Below are 19,437 nucleotides of genomic sequence, written 5' to 3' on the forward strand. Positions count from 1 at the left end.
ATAGGTAGCTTCGTTCAGAGGTCTTGAGTAGACTGAGATCCAGCTTCTCTCCAGGCCAAGGGCCCTCTCCAGCTCGTAGACATAGCCCTCCTGCCTTATCTTCCCTCAGCCTCAAGACAGGGTTTCTCTGTGTAGTCTTGCTCTGTAGACCATGCTGGCCTTGAACTCACAGAGGCATCTGTCTGCCTCTGCGTCCCAAACGTTGGGATTAAAGGTGTGTGCCACTACCACCCCCTCCTGCTTATCTATATCAGTATAGCACCCTCTTGTCTGAGCCCCACCCCTTTCCTTTTATAATAGGAGTTTAAGGCTATCCTAATCCAAGATGATCTCATCTCTAGGTCCCTCACTTTTTTAAAAGAAGTTTTTATTATTTTTATGTGTACGTGCATATCCTTGCGTGAGTTTACTCGCACCATATGCATGCAAGCACCCCCAGAGGTCAGAAGAGGGCGTCAGATCCCCTGGACCTAGAGCTACAGGCAGTTGTGAGCCACCAAGTAGAATCCAGGAACAGAACCCAGTTTCTCTACAAGAGCAGTAAGTGCTTTTAACCACTGAGCCATCTCTCTGGCCCCTCTGGTCCTCAATTTAATTATATCTGCAAAGATGCTTTTCCCCAGCCAGAACACACTCACGGGTTCTAGCTAGACCTCTCTCTGCCCAGCCATAATCTACCTCTCTGCATGATTTTCTCGGAGAACAGCAGCGGTGAAAGGGATATACCTACCCCTGTCACTATCTTCAGGAGGCAGTGACAGTGGCCCCTTTGGTTAAAGCACATGTGGCCCTCCTGTGCTGTTGGTGTTGACTCCTTTGATTCCTTCAACTGTCTGCACAGGTGTTACCATCACCCCACTTTACAGAAAGGGAAACCAAGGCACAAAGAGGTTTGGGTCACACAGGTAGTAACGGCAGGCTTGAAGCCATAGGGCTCTTACCCACACTTCTGCTTCACCAGGCCCGAGTGCAAATGCTCCTGTCTCTGTTTTTTTTTTTTTTTTTTTTGTTGTTGTTGTTTTGTTTTTTCAAGACAGGGTTTCTCTCTGTAGCTTTGGAGCCTGTCCTGGAACTCACTCTGTAGCCCAGGCTGGCCTCAAACTCACAAAGAGTTTGCCTGCCTGCCTCTGCCTCCTGAGTGCTGGGATTAAAGGTGTGCGCCACCACCGCCCGGCCTCCTGTCTCTGTTTATGCCGTTGCTTTTCAGCTGGCTCTGATGCCCGTCTTTCACGGGACATTTTGGGATGTGCACTCTGTGCTGGCCTCACATATGGCTTATTCCTCTGCCGTCCTCAGTGGGCATGGCTTCCGATGCTTTTTTATATATAGGTCACTGCACAGTGCCCAAGGTCATGCTAAGACTGAGAATGGAGGAGCACCGTCACTCACACCTAACTTGGTCAGCTGTCATTAACAAAACCCAGAATCCCACGTGGATGTGTTAACAAAACACTGACTGGGTGGTACTGAACCAGAGGGGACAAACCATGGTGGCCTCTTCTCCTCTTCTTCCTCCTCCCCCTTTTCCTCCTCTTATTCCTCTTTCTCTTCCTCCTTCTGTTCCTCATCTTCCTTTTCCTCTTCCTTTTCTTCTTCTGGCCCTCATCTTCCTCCCCCCCTCCCCCTCCCCCTCCCCCTTTTGAAATGCTGGCAGAGGAACACGGGCCTTCTCACAACCTAAGCGAGCAGCCTACCACTGAACTGTAGCTCCAGCCCCAACCATTCACTTTGAAATAAAAATGAACAGAAACTTAGGGTCCATGGCGGTCATTTGGACAGTAGTAAGGTGTACTGGATTTCTCCTTGATAGCTGTACTAGATAGCTCCAAATCTTTGAGCTTTACCACAAACACGATTCAGTCAACTTGGACCCTGGGAAGAAGGCAAACCATGTGTGCTATTTCACTCTTGTTTGGGGGTCTAGGGTGACAGGACAGGAGGCGTGTGCATGCAGGGGCTCAAGGCAGCTGTGGCCAAGCTCCATGTGTAGGGCTGGCAGGCACCGATCCTGCTGTTGCTTGTATTTTCAGTAACATTGGGGAAAAACAGGTTAAAGCTAGAGGAAGTTCTAGTGGGGGTCACTCTCAAATCACGCTCAGGGTTCATGGCTGGGGCTGTTCCTTTTAAGGATGAAGCAGGCACTCATTCTCCAGGAGCCTGGGCTAGTGCCATCGGAAGTCAAGAGTGTCCCTAGATTTGAGAGATTCTCTTGTCATTAAATCATAAAAAGTCCCCTGGCCTGTGGATTGCCCCATGTCTGGATTGGGAGTGGAAAAAAATAAAATGGATCACAGCTTTCCCTTCCTGCCGAGTAAAGCCTCAGATGACCTCAACATCCTTAACTTTCCCCACCAACACAAAACCACAGCCACCAATCAGGAAGGGGATACAAGGTAGTCATTCAGCAGAAGATGAAGGTTGTCTCATTCTAGGTCTCTTATGTCATTTATGTTGATGACCTCATATGGAGATCCTTCTGCTCCTAGGACACCCAGATGACAAAGCCAAATGCACCACATCCTTGGTGAGACCCCTCCTACCCTAACCAAGTGTTCCTGCATCCCCGGCCACAGATGGCTCTTGATGTGTTTAAGCAGAACCATGCATGTTCAAGGAGCACACAGGCTAGCTTGCACCCACATCTTTGGGGTTCCTCGTTTGCTCATTGTTTATACTAAGAAGGTGCCATGTGCAGAGCAGAGGAGAAATACAGTTCTGCCCACAAAGAGTCTCTGCTGCTGTCTCCCTCCGTCCAACCCAGCTAGGTTTAGCTTGCACTTCCTCACGGGTTAAACTGTTTCGCCAAGACGTTGGTAGTTAACTGGCTTCTGGGAGCATCCTCCCCAAGAGAGTTTGCGTCTAACAGAAGAACAAAGACACTTTAACTACAAAAGAAATGGTGGGTATATCTTCAGGCCCCAGTAGCCAAATGGAAGCTATTTTTATCACAAGGCAGCCTTCCAGGGCCCTTGAGTACCTCCTTGGGCATGTGCCTGTATTTCTTCATCTTCACCAAAACGTCCCCTGAACCTGCTTTTGCTGATAGGTTATCTCACTGTCTCCCTGCCACAGAACAAGATATGGGATGGTTGTTTCATCCCTGCCGGGCCCCCAGCAATAGCCAGGAGCACAATAGGACCCATTGGGTTTGTGAAGAAGTGGAGAAGACATCTTCTGGTCTTCTCTATGGGCCTGAGTCAAACTGCTCACTTCCAGGCCAATCTGTGTCCCCCACACGACTTGCAAAATTCTCACACTGCGAGTGAAAGTGCTTCTTACAACCCCATGTCACAGCTGCTGGTCACAGACATAGAGGTAGCCCCTGCCCTGTCCTGATGCATGAGCTGGGAGCACTGTTTCCTGCAGCCTGAACTCGGCAATCTGCCTTCCTTCAGAATGTGTCCTTGACTTAGAACAAAGGCTTGCCAAAGCCAAAGGCTACAAGGTGTAGCCTTCACACTCTCAGCTGACAGTTTCTGTACACACACAAACACAGACACGGACACACACACACACACACACACACACACACACACACACACACCTCTTTCCATATCTCTGCTCCTCATGCCTTTTGCCATAGTCCCTGCAGCCTGCCATCGGCTGCTGTCCTGGGTTCCCTGGCTCCCTGGCTCATGCATGGCTCTGTCTTTTCTCAGTGGGACGGTGCCCTTGTGTAGACAGAGGCTGTGCAGATTCTTTCCCAGGAAACTGTCTAGTCTGAGAGAGACGCCCCTCAACAAACAACAATGACAACCATAGACTTTCCATGGCTGCTTCCCTGCTGGCCAGCTGCTGGCTTCCCACCATCTCTCGGATGCCTGTCTGTCTGTCCCTGCTGCTATATCAGCACATCACAGGCCGGACGGCGGAAACAGCAGAAATCTCTCCTTTTCACAGTTCTGGGGTTTGGCAGTTCCAGAGGAAGGTGTTGGTGGGGCTGTTTCCTCCTGTTGGCTTGAAGGTAAAATCTTCTCCCCAAGTGCTCTGGTGGATGTCCCTCTGTCTGTCCTAGTCTCTTTGTTCAAGACTGTATAAGAAAGCAGTGGTGAGCTCAGGGCCTATACTAAGGATCCCATGTGAACAAATACGTCTCTTGAAAGTTGGTCTATCCCTGTCTGTAGATTGGTCACATGTAGAGGAACTTAAGGTTAGGGCCCCTGTGGGTGAACAGGAACTAATTTCTCTTCCACTTAAAAACACTGTTGAGGGACCAGTGAGATGGCTCAACAGTAAAGAGGCGCTTGCAGCCTCCTCCCCTGGGACCCACAGAGTGTGGGAGGAGAGAACCCACTCCTGCAGGCTGTTCTCTGCCTTCCAGACATGTCTCCTCGGCGCATGTGCAGTTCCCGATTCCTGGTCCCCAAATAAACACATAAATTCATTTTTTAAACTAAAAAAATATTGTAGAGGTCAAAATGTTTTAATGGTCTTTGGAAGCTATGGTGGCTCCTTTGCGTCACCAGGGAGACCCTGGCTCCTCCCCCTTCTCTTCTGCCATCCTTAGCCTGAGATTCCACTCTTCATGAGCCAAAAGAGAGGCTGGCATGCCATCTGTCCCATCAACATCTCAAACAAGAAGAGGCAAGAAAAAGAAGACTGTGGACAAAAGTCAGATCCTCCTCGTGACTCCACTCCATCAATTTTGTTCGCACTCTGATGGGCAGAACTTAGGCACGTGGAAATATCTAGCTGCAAAAGAAGCTCAGGAATACAGTGGCCCAACTAACTATTAGCATTGCCACACAGAATAGAAACAAGGCTCTGTCACTAGGGAGAAGGGGGGAAGGAGCATTGGGTGGGTCAGTGAGGAATCCCAGTCTCCTGGGGGGGGGGTATCAGGGACTGTTTTTGTTGTTGTTTTGTTGTTGTTTTGTTTTAACTCAGGCTCTTGGAATGTGCCTGCTTTTGTCTGCTGACTTCTGCTCATCACCGTTCTCAGGCACCAAGGGCACAATCTCAAAGAGCAGAAGAGTAATAAAAAAAAAGCAGATTGAATTTTTTATAACTCGAATCTAATTAAAAGGCTGTTTTTAAAGAGGAGAGAGCTCCTGGAAGAGTAAGATCCCTGGTCTCTGTGGACCACCTCCTTCAGCCTGATCGTAGGAAAAAGAGCTGGCATGGGACCGGGACTAAGGTGGCACGGCTGTCAGCGCTGTACCCGCTCACCCAGAGATGTGTGTGTCCCAGTCTTCGTAATTAGGGCAGGTGAGGAGACCACACACATGCTGTGGAGCCGAGAGGCAGGAGGGTGGTGGGGGGACCTTCAGTATTGCTGGAGGAGAAAGCCTTGGGGCTTGGAGGTGGAGCCTCGCAGAGAGTCTGGCTCTTAGTGGTGTCCTTGAGCAGTGCTCTTCCTGGGTTCCATCCCCAGCATGGAATAAACCTGGGATGGTGGCATATGCCCATAATTCCAGCTTTGGGGAGGAGAGGGCAGGGGAATGAGGAGCTCAAGGTCATCCTTGGCTACATAGTGAGTTTGAGGCCAGCCTGGGCTATATGAGATTCTGTCTGCAAAGGAAAGAAAGAAGGGAAGGGAAGGGAAGGGAAGGGAAGGGAAGGGAAGGGAAGGGAAGGGAAGGGAAGGGAAGGGAAGGGAAGGGAAGGGAAGGGAAGGGAAGGGAAGGGAAGGGAAGGGAAGGGAAGGGAAGGGAAGGGAAGGGAAGGGAAGGGAGGGAGGGAAGGGAAGGGAAGGGAAGGGAAGGGAGGGAAGGGAAGGGAAGGGAAGGGAGGGAAGGGAAGGGAAGGGAAGGGAAGGGAGGAAGAAAGGAAGAAAAGAACCCCAACCTAGGCTGAGGTCACTGAAACACTTACTCCCCTGAACCCACTCAATAAGCTCACAGGAAGCTTCTCTTCTGACTTGGAGAATTAAGCACTCCCTGGATGAGGCCCTATCTGAATCCACTTCTCTGTACTAAGTTCCAGGGCACAACCAAGCCAGCTAGCTTCAGGCTCTGCCACTTGATAGAACTAATGAGTGCAGGTGTTTGGAGGAGCGCTATCTGCAGAGAGCAGGTAGAGGTGAGGTGGAGAGTGCAAACAGCATCCCTCGTTAGTACACGTGCTAATTGCGCTGGCTGCCATGGCCAGAGGAACCCCTGGGAGACATTTTTAAAGCCTTCGCCTGTGACTGCTGCACTGAACAAGTGGAACTCACAGGGTGTAAAAGAAAACAGCTACCTTTTCCCTGGTCTGAAAAAATGGCTCCCTAAGGCTAAGGCTAGGCCCTGGAATTCTTGGCCCCTTCCACAGTCCCACAAAGGAACTGCAACCGGAAGTCATGCCTCCCCCCTCCCCCCACCCCCTGCCGGGGGAGGGGTGGTTATTAATTTAGTGTCTTCCCACTGGTGTCTCCTCCTCCTGGTGGCACTTCTGTCTCCTACTGCGGCCGGACACAGGAACAGACAGACAGGTGTCTAAAGCGTCTCACTTAGGATGCATTGGAGGGATAGCAAGGCTCTTTGACAGGACATCCCAGTTTCCCCTCCCTCTCTTCCTCCCTTTCCTCCTCCTCCTGGTTCAAGTGAGCCTAGGACTGTTTGATATTTCTTTGTGGTAGTTATTGCTATCATGGTGCCAGAGGCCTTTATGAATTTCGGATGTTAATTTTTCATCAGAGATGCTGTTTCCAAACATCTCCTCCAATTCTGTCTGTTCGTTCTTTTTACAAAATCTTTTGTGCTGGGTGTGGCAGTGTATGCCTTTAATCCCAGATGCAGGTAGATCCCTGTAAATCTGTAAATGTGTAAATCGTGTGTGTGTGTGTGTGTGTGTGTGTGTGTGTGTGTGTGTGTGTATGTGTGCGTGTGTTGGGTGTGTATGTATGTGTGTGTGTATATGTGTGTGTGTTATGTGTGTGTTGGATGTGTATGTATGTGTGTTGGGTGTGTGTGTGTGTGTTGGGTATGTATGTATGTGTGTTGGGTGTGTGTGTGTGTGTGTGTGTGTGTTGGGTGTGTATGTATGTGTGTGTGTATATATGTGTGAGTGTTGGGTGTGTATGTATGTGTGTTGTGTGTATGTGTGTGTGTGTCTGGTGTGTGTGTGTTGTGTGTGCACCATGGCATGTGTGTGGAGGTCAGAGGACAAATTCAGTTGTTGGTCCTCACCTTTCACTTTGCTTGAGGCGGGGTCTCTTGTTGCTGTGCTCTGGACCAGCTGCTCATACCACAGCAGGCGTGCTAGGATTACAGACCCATGCTATGTGCTAAGCTAGCTTTACCTGAGTTCTGGGGCCCTGGACCCCAAACTTACTCAGCAAATACTTTACCCATTGAGCCATCTCCCCAGCTCTTTCACTCTCCTGATCCCAAAAACACAACCAAGTGAGAGATTTTTTATACATGAAAAACAGAAGTTTATCTGACAAAGATCCACCTTGCTAACAACTCTGCTCTGTTAACTAATTCACTCATGTAACCAACAAACATGGGTAAGAAGAGCCTTTTGGGGGCACTAGGTAAAGCCGGGAGCCACCAGACACCTTACCTGCAAAGTGTTTACAGTCTGGTTGACAGGAGAAGGCTGCAACCCATTGCTATTATATTTTTGCCTGTAAACAGCCAAGCTTGAAGGTGCCACATGGTCACCTCTAACATGTGCATTTGTCAGTCGATGTGACGGGAATGCTCCAGTGTCAAAAAACCCACCTGAGTCCTTCTTCATCTGCCCCAAACCACACAATCCAATTTCTCACCAAGAATCAATATTCCACCCACACGGCAGATGCCGAGTGACATCTAGATCAGCAAGCATTGACGCCAGGTGTTATGACATCCCAGCTCATTGAGTCTCTTACCAGGTCAAGGTCATTTTCTAGAGGACTCTGCTCTAGTTAGCTTTTCTGTTGCTGTGATAAACACCATGACAGAGTGACTCAAGGAAAGGAAGGCTGTAATTGGTTTACTCTCTAGGTCACAGTCCGTCACTGAGGGAAGTCAGGGCAGCAGCTGAAGCTGAGCTGAAGCGGAAACCAAGTGAGAATGCTGCTTATTGCCCGCCTCATGCTCAGCTCAGCTGGATTTCTTACACAGCCCGGGCCAACTTGCTTAGGGATGGTGCCTCCCACAGTGGACTGAGCCCTCCCACAGAAGCCATCAATCAAGACATTCTCTCTGATCTGATCTGAGCAGTTCTTTCATTAAGGTTCTCTCTTCCCAGGAGACTCCAGATTGTGTCAATGGACAATAAAACCTGACCAGTACAGAATTCTTTATAGCGCTCAATCAGGCACAAAAATATCATCCGTCCTTCCTTGCAAGGAAGCTGAGCCATCAAAAGCCAGAGAACATTTATTTTTTTAAATTATTGAGCACTTATTTCATGTCATATGGGGACTCTATTTTCTTAATTTTGATTTAAAAAGAATAACAGCTAGGTGGGGTGAGATCCTGCCTCTAAATAAATAAATAAGCAAACAAATAAGAATGACATGCTCAGGTGTGGCACATATCGGTAATCCCAGGATTGTGGGAGGTTTGAGGCTAGCCTGGACTACATAACTATACTGTGTCTTAAAAAATTGTTATAGGCATATATATATATATATTGCTTAATATAGATATAATTAAATTCAATAAAATGAGATTTAATAAAACAAAAAATTAGGAAGCAATTATTTCCACAGTCAGGAGAGTCTGCTATATGTGTGCTTCTAAATTATTCACTTTACATATGTAGGTGTTCTGGCTGCAGGTATATCTGTGCACCACACGTGTGTCTGATGTCCATGGAGGCCAGAAGAGGGCACTGGATCCTCTGGAACTGGAGTTACAGATGGTTGTGAGCCACCTCGTGGGTGCTGGGAATTGAACCCAGGTCCTCTGAAAAAGCAGCCAGTGCTCTTAATCACTGAGCCATCTCTCCAGTCCCCTTAAAAGAAACTTAAAACAAAGTAAAAAACATGGCCAGGGGACTCACTTGCAGGCTTTGGCTTTGGGTTTTCCTCTTTCCTGATAGATGTCTGTCTATCAGTCAGTCCTGCTAATTTCTCCTCCCTAGGGCCATGCCACAGAACCCAGGAGTCCTGTGTATACTGTGTGTTTCTGGTGTTCTGATGTCTGAAGCCCTGCTGACACAGAAAGCCCTGAACCTCAGGTCAAGTTAGTTAACAGAAGTTGCCAAGAGTTTGCCTGGGAGCTTTTTATATGCAAACTGAACAACCTGGAGCCCCATGCTGCCCACTTGTTCGAGATCATCAGATCATCGTGTCTCTGCCTTCATCACCCAGCACAGACAGCAGGGGACAGGCCGTGCTACACAAGCATGTGTGTTGGAAGCTTGTGGTGATGTTGGGGGGCAGGTGGGGCCTGCAGGTGCTTGGCCTCTGCCCTCAGAGGGGATTAAGGCAGTTCTCATGGGCTCCTGGTCATTCTTGCAAAGTCAGTTTGTTGTAAAAGGGAAAGTCTGTCCTATGCATTTTCTAACTTCTCGTCTCTCTGGGATCTGTCCCCTGCACACATGATTCTGTTATGATGCTGGCTATCATTTCATGCTGCCAAAGGAATGCCATGTTTTTTTGTTGGTTTGTTGTTTTTTTTGGAGGAGGGCTTTTCAAGACAGGGTTTCTCTGTGTAGTTTTGGCGCCTTTCCTGGAACTCACTCTGTAGCCCAGGTTGGCCTCGAACTCACAGAGATCCACCTGCCTCTGCCTCCCGAGTGCTGGGATTAAAGGTGTGCGCCACCACTGCCCGACTGTAATGCCATGTTCTTGATCCTTTGAAAACTATGAACTAGCTGGATATGGGAGATCCCAGTATTCAGGAGGTGGAGGCAGGTGGATCTCTGTGAGTTCAAAGCCAGCTTGGTCTACAAAGTGAGTTCTGGGACAGACAGAGCTGTTTCACAGAGAAACCCTGTCCCAAAAAACAAAAACAGAAACAAACAAATGACCCCCCCTCCCAAACAACACTATGAACTAAATAAGTCTGTTTTCATTATAAAGGACAGGTCGCAAGTTCATTACCGTGGCAGGAAACGGACTAAAGGGGCTTTCCTGCCTAGAGCACCTGTCCATTCACAGACCTGCTTACCCTGAGCCGTTATTCCTCGTTGCAGAGACCTGCACACTCTCCTCTTGCTTGCTTTACCTCGTGAGCAACCCAGACACTTCCTAGTGTGGTATCCTCCTTCCCCCTGTTGGGGACTTTGAAAACAATACCATCTTTCCATGTCAGTTGTCTCTGGACCTGTTTTCCCCGCCGTGCTGGAATATGAAGAATCTACAGCAGCCCTCCTTGTCAGTTCTGGAGATCAAAACCCAGGCCTCATACATGCTAGGCAAGTACTCTACTATGGAACTACATCTCCAGCCCCAAACTTAGGTTTGCTTATTTGTTTGTTAGGGAGAGGGTCTCTCTATGTAGTTTTGGCTGGCCTGGAACTCACTATGTAGGACAGGCTGGCCCCAAACTCTGAGAGACCCACCTGCCTCTGCCTCCTCAGGTGCTAGGACTAAAGGCGTGCGATACCATGCCCAACCAATGCACCGTGGAGCTGTGCAGCTAGCCTGAATGGCCCTACTATGAGTTCTACCCAACGTGCTTCTCTGTAATCCAGGAGCCTAAAACATCTTGCTTCTTATCTATTTATTTACTTATGAGACGGGATCCCATAAAGCACAGGCTGACCTCAGGTAGCCAAAGATGACAGTGAACTTCTGGTCTCCCTGCAGCCACCTCCCCAGTGCTGGCTTTACAGGCATGTGCCACCACACCTGGTTTATGAGGTACTGGGGACCAAACCCAGGGCTTCCTGCATGCTAGGCCAGCACTCCAGCAACTGGACTACATCCCCAGCCCTTATTCATTTACTCGTTTTGAGACAGAGCCTGAGCTCTGTACTCCGGGTTCACATTGTAGCCCAGGCTGGCCTTGAACTCTGCATTCTCCTATCTCCACCAAGTCCCAGCTACGAAAGACTTCTAACGTGAAAATCAGTTGTGCCTCTCTCTCATCTAACACCCCACAGAGCCTTCTGTTGGCAACTGGAATCAATCCCACGTGTCTCAGAGTGGTTTCCCAGGTCCTGTGCATCACGGACCCTGCCCTCAGGAAGCCTCTGCTCAGGGACCAGATGGTGCTAGCCGCCTTTTGGCTTTGTGGTGCCAAGCTGATCCTAGCTTGGGCCTTTGTATGTGTTCTTCCTGGGACATTTTCCCCCAGCTTTTGTTCACCAGCCCCTGTCCTTCAATGTCACCTCCGGATCTCATCTCGAAGCACCCAGTGAGACCCAACCCGTCACTCAGTCGTATTTCCTTCCTGGCACAGGCCACACTCTGATTCCCCATTTGATTTCTGTCTGTTCCTCATGCAGTCAGAGAACAGACTGCGGGCTGCCTGAGAACAGAGCCCTTGCCTGTGCCCCGAGCCTGGCAGAGCTTGGCAGGTGCTACTGGCCGAATGGATGAGGGGTGTCTTAGGGGTGCCTTACCTGCATTTCCAGCACAAGAGGAATGCAAGGAGCCTTTGAGTGTGGACCTGTCTCCCGCTGTGACCCTGCAGCCACTTGGGAACTGCTGGCTCACCAGAGACTTCCAAACTCTTGGCCCCGGACCAGGCCACTGCAGTGGCAGGCTGGGGAAAGGCAGACAGAGCCTGCTTCCTGGAGAAGCCGCTGTCGCATGAGGTCCTGCTGACCATCACATTTCCCCTACAAGGATGCCTTGTCCTTCCCGCAGGACCCTAGGCTTGCCAGCTGCTCGGCCATAGCTGGGCTGTGTCTTCTCTTGGCCCACAGGCTACGATGCAGCTCTTGCTGGTGCAGTGATGTCTGGAGCATCTGCCAGCACTTTTAATCTTTCTGTGGCGTCTGCCAGCTGAGAGCTCATCCTGCTTCCCCCTTGAAGCTCAAGTCAAGGGGTGGCAGCCCTGAGGGCAGGTGCTTCTCTTTTCTTACCCAAGGTCCTGCCCTGGCTCGCACTCAGGCCAACCGCTCCTGATCTCTCTCTCTCTCTCTCCCCGCTTTTCCCTTTGCTCCCCACTCCTAGGAAGCCTCAAATCAAGTTTGGGATTCTACCCCCTCCATCTGGCTCCAGCAAGAGCCACATTGCTCTCGTGCCCCTTCTGTCCTAACTTATTGCAGTGCTCCACAGACGAACATCCTCCCAGTCATATTGGTCATGTGCAGAGCGAAGGGACCCCCACTCCCCAGCACCTGGGCTTGGTGTCTGTGACTCCTCAGTGTGCCCTCACTCTGTGGACAGTTGTCATGAGGGTCTTTTATTTGTCAGGTACTGGTTTCCTGGGTCAGTCGCACGGGGTGGGATAAGTGTTTCGGTCATGTGTGCGTTGTGTGTCTGTGAGCAAATGCTTCAAAGGTACACCATGTGAATCCTGAGACAGGCAGATGTCCACGTGCCACAGAAGTTAACTAAGAATGATCTGAAACGTACGTTGGGCTAGCGGGGTAGCTCGGTGGTAGATTGCTTTTGTCATAGGCTCAACGTCCTGGGTTTTATCCTCAGTAATGAAAAAGACAAAAACAGAAAACAAACCTAAACATAGAAGCCTAAAGGATTAACTTCTAGGACAGAATGCAAAGTACGCATTTCCCTGGCAAGACTGTGGTGTGGCTCAGTGGTGTGGGTCAGTGGTGTGGCTCTGTGGTGTGGCTCAGTGATTTGGCTCTGTATTGTGGCTCTGTGGTGTGGCTCAGTGATTTGGCTCTTTGGTGTGGCTCTGTGGTGTGGACTTTGTGGTGTGGCTTGGTGGTGTGGCTCCGTGGTTTGGACTTTGTGGTGTGGACTTCGTGGTGTGGCCTGGTGGTGTGGCTCTGTGGTGTGGCTTGGTGGTGTGGCTCTGTGGCAGAATACTTGCTCTAGTGTACATGAAGCCCTGGATTTCATCCACAATACCATACACAGAAAAATCTTTATGACATTGGGTTAGCCTTCTTAGATAGGACACTAAGAGCGAAGACAGCAAAAGTAAAAATAGATAAACTGGACATCATCAGAATTAAAAACTTTCATGTCTTAAAGGACACCATCAGGAAAGGAAGAGAGAGCTAAGGGAGGCTGGGGAGGTGCAGCTCAGTTGATACAGCGCTTCCCTAGCATTCACAAGGCCCTGGGTTCAGTCTCCAGTCTTCATAAACTAGACCTGATGGTGCACACCTATAATCCCAGTATTCTAGAGATGGAGGCAGGAGGATCAGAAGTTCAAAGTAATCCTCAGCTGCATAGTGAAGTTGGGGCCAGCCTGGGCTATATGAGGCCCTGTGTGCTGGTTGGCTTTTTTTGTCAACTTGGTACAAGCTAGAGTCATTTGGAAAGAAGGACCCTCAAATGTAAAAATGCCTCCATCTGATTGGCCTGTAGGCAAGTCTGTGGGGGCATTTTCTTGATTCATGATTGATATGGGAGGGCCCAGCTCACTGTAGGTGGTACTGTCTCTGGGCAGGTTGTCCTGGGTTGTATATAAAAAAAAATCAGGCTGAGTAAGCCATGGAGAAGCCCATGAGAGGCTGTTCTTCATGGTTTCCGATTCAGTTCCTGCCTCTAGGTTCCTGCTTTGAGTTTCTGGCAACTTTCTCAATCTTGGATTAGAAAACGTAAGCTAAAATAATCCTCCTCCTCCCAAAGTTGTTTTTGGTCACGGTCTTTGTCAGAGCAGTAGAAGGCAAACTAAGACAGCAGGTCTCAAAAAAACCAAACCAAAACAAAAAAAGTGAACAACAAGAAGAAAAACCAAAAAACCAAAACCCAAGTAACTTAGCGGATGAGGAATTTGTACTGGGAATGTTTTGAGAACTGGGGCTGGAGAGACGGCTCAGCAGTTCAGGTTTCATGCTGCTCTTCTAGAGGACCCGAGCTCCACTCCTGGCACCCACACCACATGGCTCACACCAACTGTAACTTGAGCTCCACAGGATCAAAAGCGTCTGGCTTCTCCTCAAGTACCCACACACAGATACACACAAGATCAAAATGGGCAAAGAACCTCTCCTCAAGTACCCACACACAGATATGCACAAGACCCAAATGGGCAAAGAACCGAACTAGACATTTCCCCAGAAAACAGCGATGATAAAGAAGACAGGCAATGGTCATCAGCATCATTAGGTGCTAGAGAAAATGCAAATAAAAATGACAAGCAGATCCCCCTTCGAAGCCTCGAGGATGACTACAATCAAGAGCCAGACAATCACAAGTGTTGGTGCCTTGCAGGGTTCAAAGCCCACCCCCACAGTGACACTCTTCCTCCAACAAGGCCACACCCACTCCAACAAAGCCACACCTCCTAATAGTGCCACTTCCTAAGAGATTATGGGGGCCGATTACGTCCAAACCACCACAGCTGGGAACCAAACTCCAGTCTACTTCAGGAGTGAGCACAAGCTCCCTTGACCACTGAACCATTTCTTCAATCCCCAAGAAATAATGTTTACTTGCTTGGGTGTGCCTTGTTTTGTTGATGCCATCATGGTTAGATGGATATTTGGATTATTTCTACTATTTGGCTCTTGAAAATTATGCAGTTATGAACATGTATATGCATGTTTTAATGTGAATACAAGCTTTTGCTTTTCTTGGGTGTGTATACTCATGGCGGAACAGCAAGGTCACAGGGTAGTTCTGTGTTTGACCTTTGAAGACCCGCTCTACTGTTTTCCAAAATGGGGTGTGTGTCACTGTGGGGGTGGGCTTCCAGGTTTCCTTTGCTCAGGATACTACCCCGAGTCTCAGTTGACTTCCTGTTCCCTGAAAGATGCAGGGCTCTCAGCTGCTACTCCAGCACCACATCTGCCTTCACGTGACCATGCTTCCAGTCATGATGATAATGGACTGAACCTCTGAAACTGTAAACGAGCCACCCCAATTAAATTTTTTCCTTTGTAAGAGTTTCCATGGTCATGGTGTCTCTTCACAGCAATAAAAACCCTAACTGAGACACCAGCACACACATTGGGTGGCCCACACAGCCTGTAACTCCAGTTCCAGGGGATCCTATGTTCTTTTCTAGCCTCTTCAGGCACTTGTATACACATGTATATACACATATATACACATACGTAAAAATAATCTTAAAAATACTTTTGGGGGCCTGGCAGTGATGGCACAAGCCTTTAATCCCAGCATTCAGGAGGCAGAGGCAGGCAGATCTCTGTGAGTTCAAGGCTAGCCTGGTCTACACAGAGAGTTCCACCCCCCCAATATGGAGTCTAAAATGAGAAATATTATAATTTGGAATTATCATGTGTCCCTCCCCAGTCTGATATCACAGGCTCTTAAAGCAAACACTCTGTCCTGGCTGAGTCAGAAACTGCACCCAGATAAGAGCAAGAGAAATTCTCAACTCTCAACTTTCATCCAAGCCTTGAAGATAAGGGGCCCCAGGCAAGGAACTTTCAAGCTAAGAACAGTCCTCAGCGAAAGTCAGAGGGAAACTAGGAATTCCTTAGATCACAGGCACTGAGCTGTGCCATGAGCAGAAGAAGACAGCTGAAGCAAGACAGAGTCAGAAAATGGCTTCTCTACACCGGAGCTCAGCCTTGACCCTATAGCCCAGCCAGACCAGAGCCAGCGAGCAGCAAGATGACAGATCTAGGCTGTTTAGATGTGGTACCCTATTATGGCAGCAAAAGAGAATAAAATAATCGCTACTTTAAAACATAATGAGTTATTTGGAGGTTTCTCATCTGGGGATGAAAATGTCTACCCAGGGCTGAAAGACATAGGACACCTGTTCCCTCCCTCCCCTGCGAGAAGCAAGGAGCCAGCAAGTAGAGCCGACTTGGGGCATGGTGCCTGAAAATAGAAACTGCAACGTGATTTTCTTTCTAACTCCGTAGACATCTCTGTGAGTCATTCATCTCCCTGGGTTTCACTTTCCAAGTCTGCAAAGCAGGCTGAGTTAGCCCCGACTTCTGCTTACCCAGTACGCTGTGTGATGACTAGGAAGCAAAGTCTCACCAATGTGCTTCATAAATGGAGCCCTGGTGCCTTCCTTACCCAGGGCAAGATAAGTTGGATGCAATCTGGTCACAGAACCCTTCCCCCAAGAGGCACTTTCCTCCCGGCCCCACCTTCCTCCACGGAGCTCTGAGAGCACACTTTGTGATATGGTTTGGAGTGGGTAGTAGCAGCTAGCACAGAATAAGAAACTCTGGGCAGGCAGAGGCCCTGGAACCAATCCCACAGCCCTCACAGACAAGGTTTCCGGGACTGATTTGGGGGAGGCAGTGCTCTTATACCTAGACTATTGGGGGTTTAACATAACCAGATTGTTTCTCTGGAGAAAGTGAAGAAATTGTTCAGTTCAAAGCAGAAGCCACAGGGGTAGGACGGGAGGAGACTGAGGCGAAGGTGAGAGACAGGTCTGTGGGTACAGTGACTGCTGTGCAGGTGGAGGACCTAGGTTTGGATCCGGAGCACCCACATAAAATAGCCAGGCACAGTGAAATATATCCTGAAATCCTAGCACTGGAGTTGGAACAGCCCAATCAGCAAGCTCCAGGTTCAGTGAGAGACCCTGACTTAAAAAAAAGGGATGGAGACTGGAGAGACAGCCTGGCAGTTAAGAGCACTGTTGCTTTGCAGTGCTTTGCAGAAGACCCGGTTCAGTTTCCAGCACCCACATGGTGGCTTATAACCATCCATAACTCCAGATTCTTGAGATCTGATGCCCCCCTCTTCTGACATCTACCAGCACCAAGTACACATGCAGTGCACATAAATACATGCAAGCAAAACAGTCATGCATGTGAAATAAAATAAATACATATTTTTTAAAAAAGTGTAGAAAGATAAAGGAAGGCACCCGATCGATGACCTCTGACCTACACGTGTGCACACACAGACACAGATGAGGGGGAGGGCGGAGAAACTCAGCAACTTAGAACAACGTGGGAGCAACGGTCCAGCCGGGGTGTATGATGACAGGCTCATTCCTTCCCCAGCGCCGTCCTCACCACATAGGGGACACACACGTGTTTCCGATCAAGCCGGTCACAGCTAAATTGGTTTGGGGATGTTTTAAAAGATGTCTTCAAAGTAAGCAGAGATGACACTCTATGATGGCCACATAGAGGTCTGTGAAGTACCCTGCTCATCTCAACCTCTGGATATCTGTCCTCTCCCATGTACACTTTCCCTGGTCCTGGTTGTGTCTCATAGGACTAGGGAATGTGGGGAGGGCTCTAGGCTCTTGACATCAGCTGAGTCCAGTGTGGCTGACCCCTGCCTTAGACCCTCACTTCCAGTTCTAGGCCTGGCACTTTGCCCCATGTCCCACCTCAGACTGCACTCAATGTGACCTCAATCCTTGCTGAGGATCAGCAGTCTTTTCTTCAGGCCTCCTGGTGGCCCTGGGCGTGGTGACAGTGGGCCCCAGCTTCCCTTAGCTCCCCAGCCTTCCTGGAACCTTCTTGCCCAACATCCCATGTGGTAATCATGCCTGTTGGTTCTTCTGGTCCTGACAAATTCCCCCTGCTAGTGCTGCTTGGAGAGCAACTATCTTGAAAGAAAGGCCTGGTTCATGTTTCTTCTCACACCAGAGTCCCCTCTCCAGGTGGCAGGCTCAGGGGTGACCATGCAGCCTTTCATGCAGTCAGTGGGGTGTCTGGGAGGAGCCTCTGAAGAAGGAACAGAGCCCTGATGCTCCAAGAGTAAAGATGGGCACGCTCATCTAGGAGGTGGCCAAGGGCATCCTGCCGTGAGTACAGCACCATCCCTGCCTTCCTCCACCCAAAGTGGCTTGAGTTCTGCGGAGATTAAGGGCCACAGAGGAAGAAACAGCTTCATCTTCAGTGTCAGGGGTCATGGGGGACACTGTAGGGTTAGAATTAAAATGGGCATGAGGTTGAGAACAGGACATCAAAATGGATAGGCGTGGGATGGAGCCAAGAGCTGTCTTTTAAACACTTGCTGCTCTCTACCTAAAGCATCGTTTTATTTCCCATCTTACTTAAAGCCACACAGGCACAAGCTAACGCTCATCATCTGACAGTTAAATTTTGGCCCACACTCTCACTACCTTCATTTACAGAAGAACACAGAAACAGTCCCAAGACTCTGTAAATTAGGGGGTGTCAGAGATCTGGAGCTGACTGGCGAAGGTGTAGCAAGAGCGTGCACTCCCAGCTTTTAACTCACTCCTCTGGGTACGGGAATGCCTAGTGGATCAAGCTATTCACTCTACAGATGAGGGACCATGAGACCTGGGAAAGGTTCCAGACCACAAGCCAGGGACACTGCTCATCCTCTGAATCTTCTCAATGACACATCCACTATCTCCACCCCTAGCATCTTCAGGGGCACACGCGCATCTCCGCGCAGCAGGGCAGCCCTGCCACTGAGAGAATGACTCAGGTAAGAGAAAAGACCATGCATGCAAGCCTAGCAGCAGGACGCCAGGAAGCACTCGAAGGCCCCGCCTCCGCCACCGCGCCCGCGAGATAGGGGGCGTGCCCAGGCCCGAGGCCCCGCCTCCTCCGCGCGCCTCGCCCTTGGCCCCGCTGCGCGCGCTCCTGGCGCCCGAGTGAGCGCAGCGCGGGGCCGCGGTGGCCTGAGGCCTGCCCGCTGGGCCCTGTCGCTACGCAGCCTGAAAAACTGCGGCGTCCCAGGCAGAACTTGGCCTCGCGCCCGGGCGCTCTCGGAGCACCGAGGCGCGGCCCCGCGTGAAGCGCGCACCTGCCGAAGACGAAGCACGGGCAGGGGGTCCCAGGTCCCCCCAACGCCCCAGCCGCCTGTCGCCTGTCCTGTTAGCCAGCCCGGGCCACTTCCCGGAGGAGCGAGATGAAGTAAGCTGCACCCCCCTGCTTGCTCTGGGCTGCGTACTTCTTGCACTCGAAGGCACGCCATTCAGCTGGCCACGGGGGTGGCTGGGGTCCAACTGCTCGCCCGAGTCACCGACCCTCCACCCGCACGCCCCTCCTTGCGCGGAATAAAGGCATCATCTCCCCACCCCACCCCACCCTACCCCTGCAGGGCCTGGGGATGCGGTGCAGTTAGGTGGCGGGCCAGTAGGAGGCGGCCAGGCCCCTTCCCTGGCAGCCCTGGGGGCCCAGCGCGCCCTTGTCCCTAGGCTTCCGGGAACGTGCCGCAGAGAGTGAGCTGGTGATTTCCCAATGCTTAAACTTTGGCAGCTGCTATCGCATGAGCGTTCTCTAAATACCGACCCCGCAAATTCTTTTCCAGAGGCATGGAGCCTCTGAAAGTCGGCTTTCCCAGCCCTGAATGCTTAGCCGGAAGCAAAGAACTGAAAGTTCCATACAGCTGATTTAGTAGGTAGTCCACCCCTTCCTTCGTGGCCCTTAAAAGGTAACCAGTTGGAAAACCAGGACCCCTATAGTCTGCCGTGAAGCATGGCTGACCGACTCTTTTGAGTTGATGAGGCTCATCTTTACTTTGGGAACACATCACAGAAAAGCGCCTGTTTAAGAAGGGCGTAGTGGTGTACACCTTTAATCCCAGCACTTGGAGGGAGAGGAGCAGAG

The 19,437-nt window shown here is 50.1% G+C and overlaps 1 protein-coding gene across 3 annotated transcripts in view; it reads left to right on the top strand.

The window, feature by feature from the left end:
• The first annotated feature begins 18,443 nt into the window (after positions 1-18,443).
• LOC128096272 (GDH/6PGL endoplasmic bifunctional protein) overlaps positions 18,444-19,437 on the top strand; it is a 29,890-nt gene continuing 28,896 nt past the window's right edge. For all 3 annotated transcript variants that reach the window (XM_052715630.1, XM_052715629.1, XM_052715632.1), the window contains exon 1: positions 18,444-18,741. The gene's annotated coding sequence lies outside the window, so the exon portion shown is untranslated. The remainder of the gene's footprint in view (positions 18,742-19,437) is intronic.

This window comes from Peromyscus californicus, unplaced genomic scaffold (assembly GCF_007827085.1).
Source record: "Peromyscus californicus insignis strain IS unplaced genomic scaffold, ASM782708v3 Scaffold_5__1_contigs__length_169319896, whole genome shotgun sequence".
Lineage (NCBI taxonomy): Eukaryota > Metazoa > Chordata > Mammalia > Rodentia > Cricetidae > Peromyscus > Peromyscus californicus.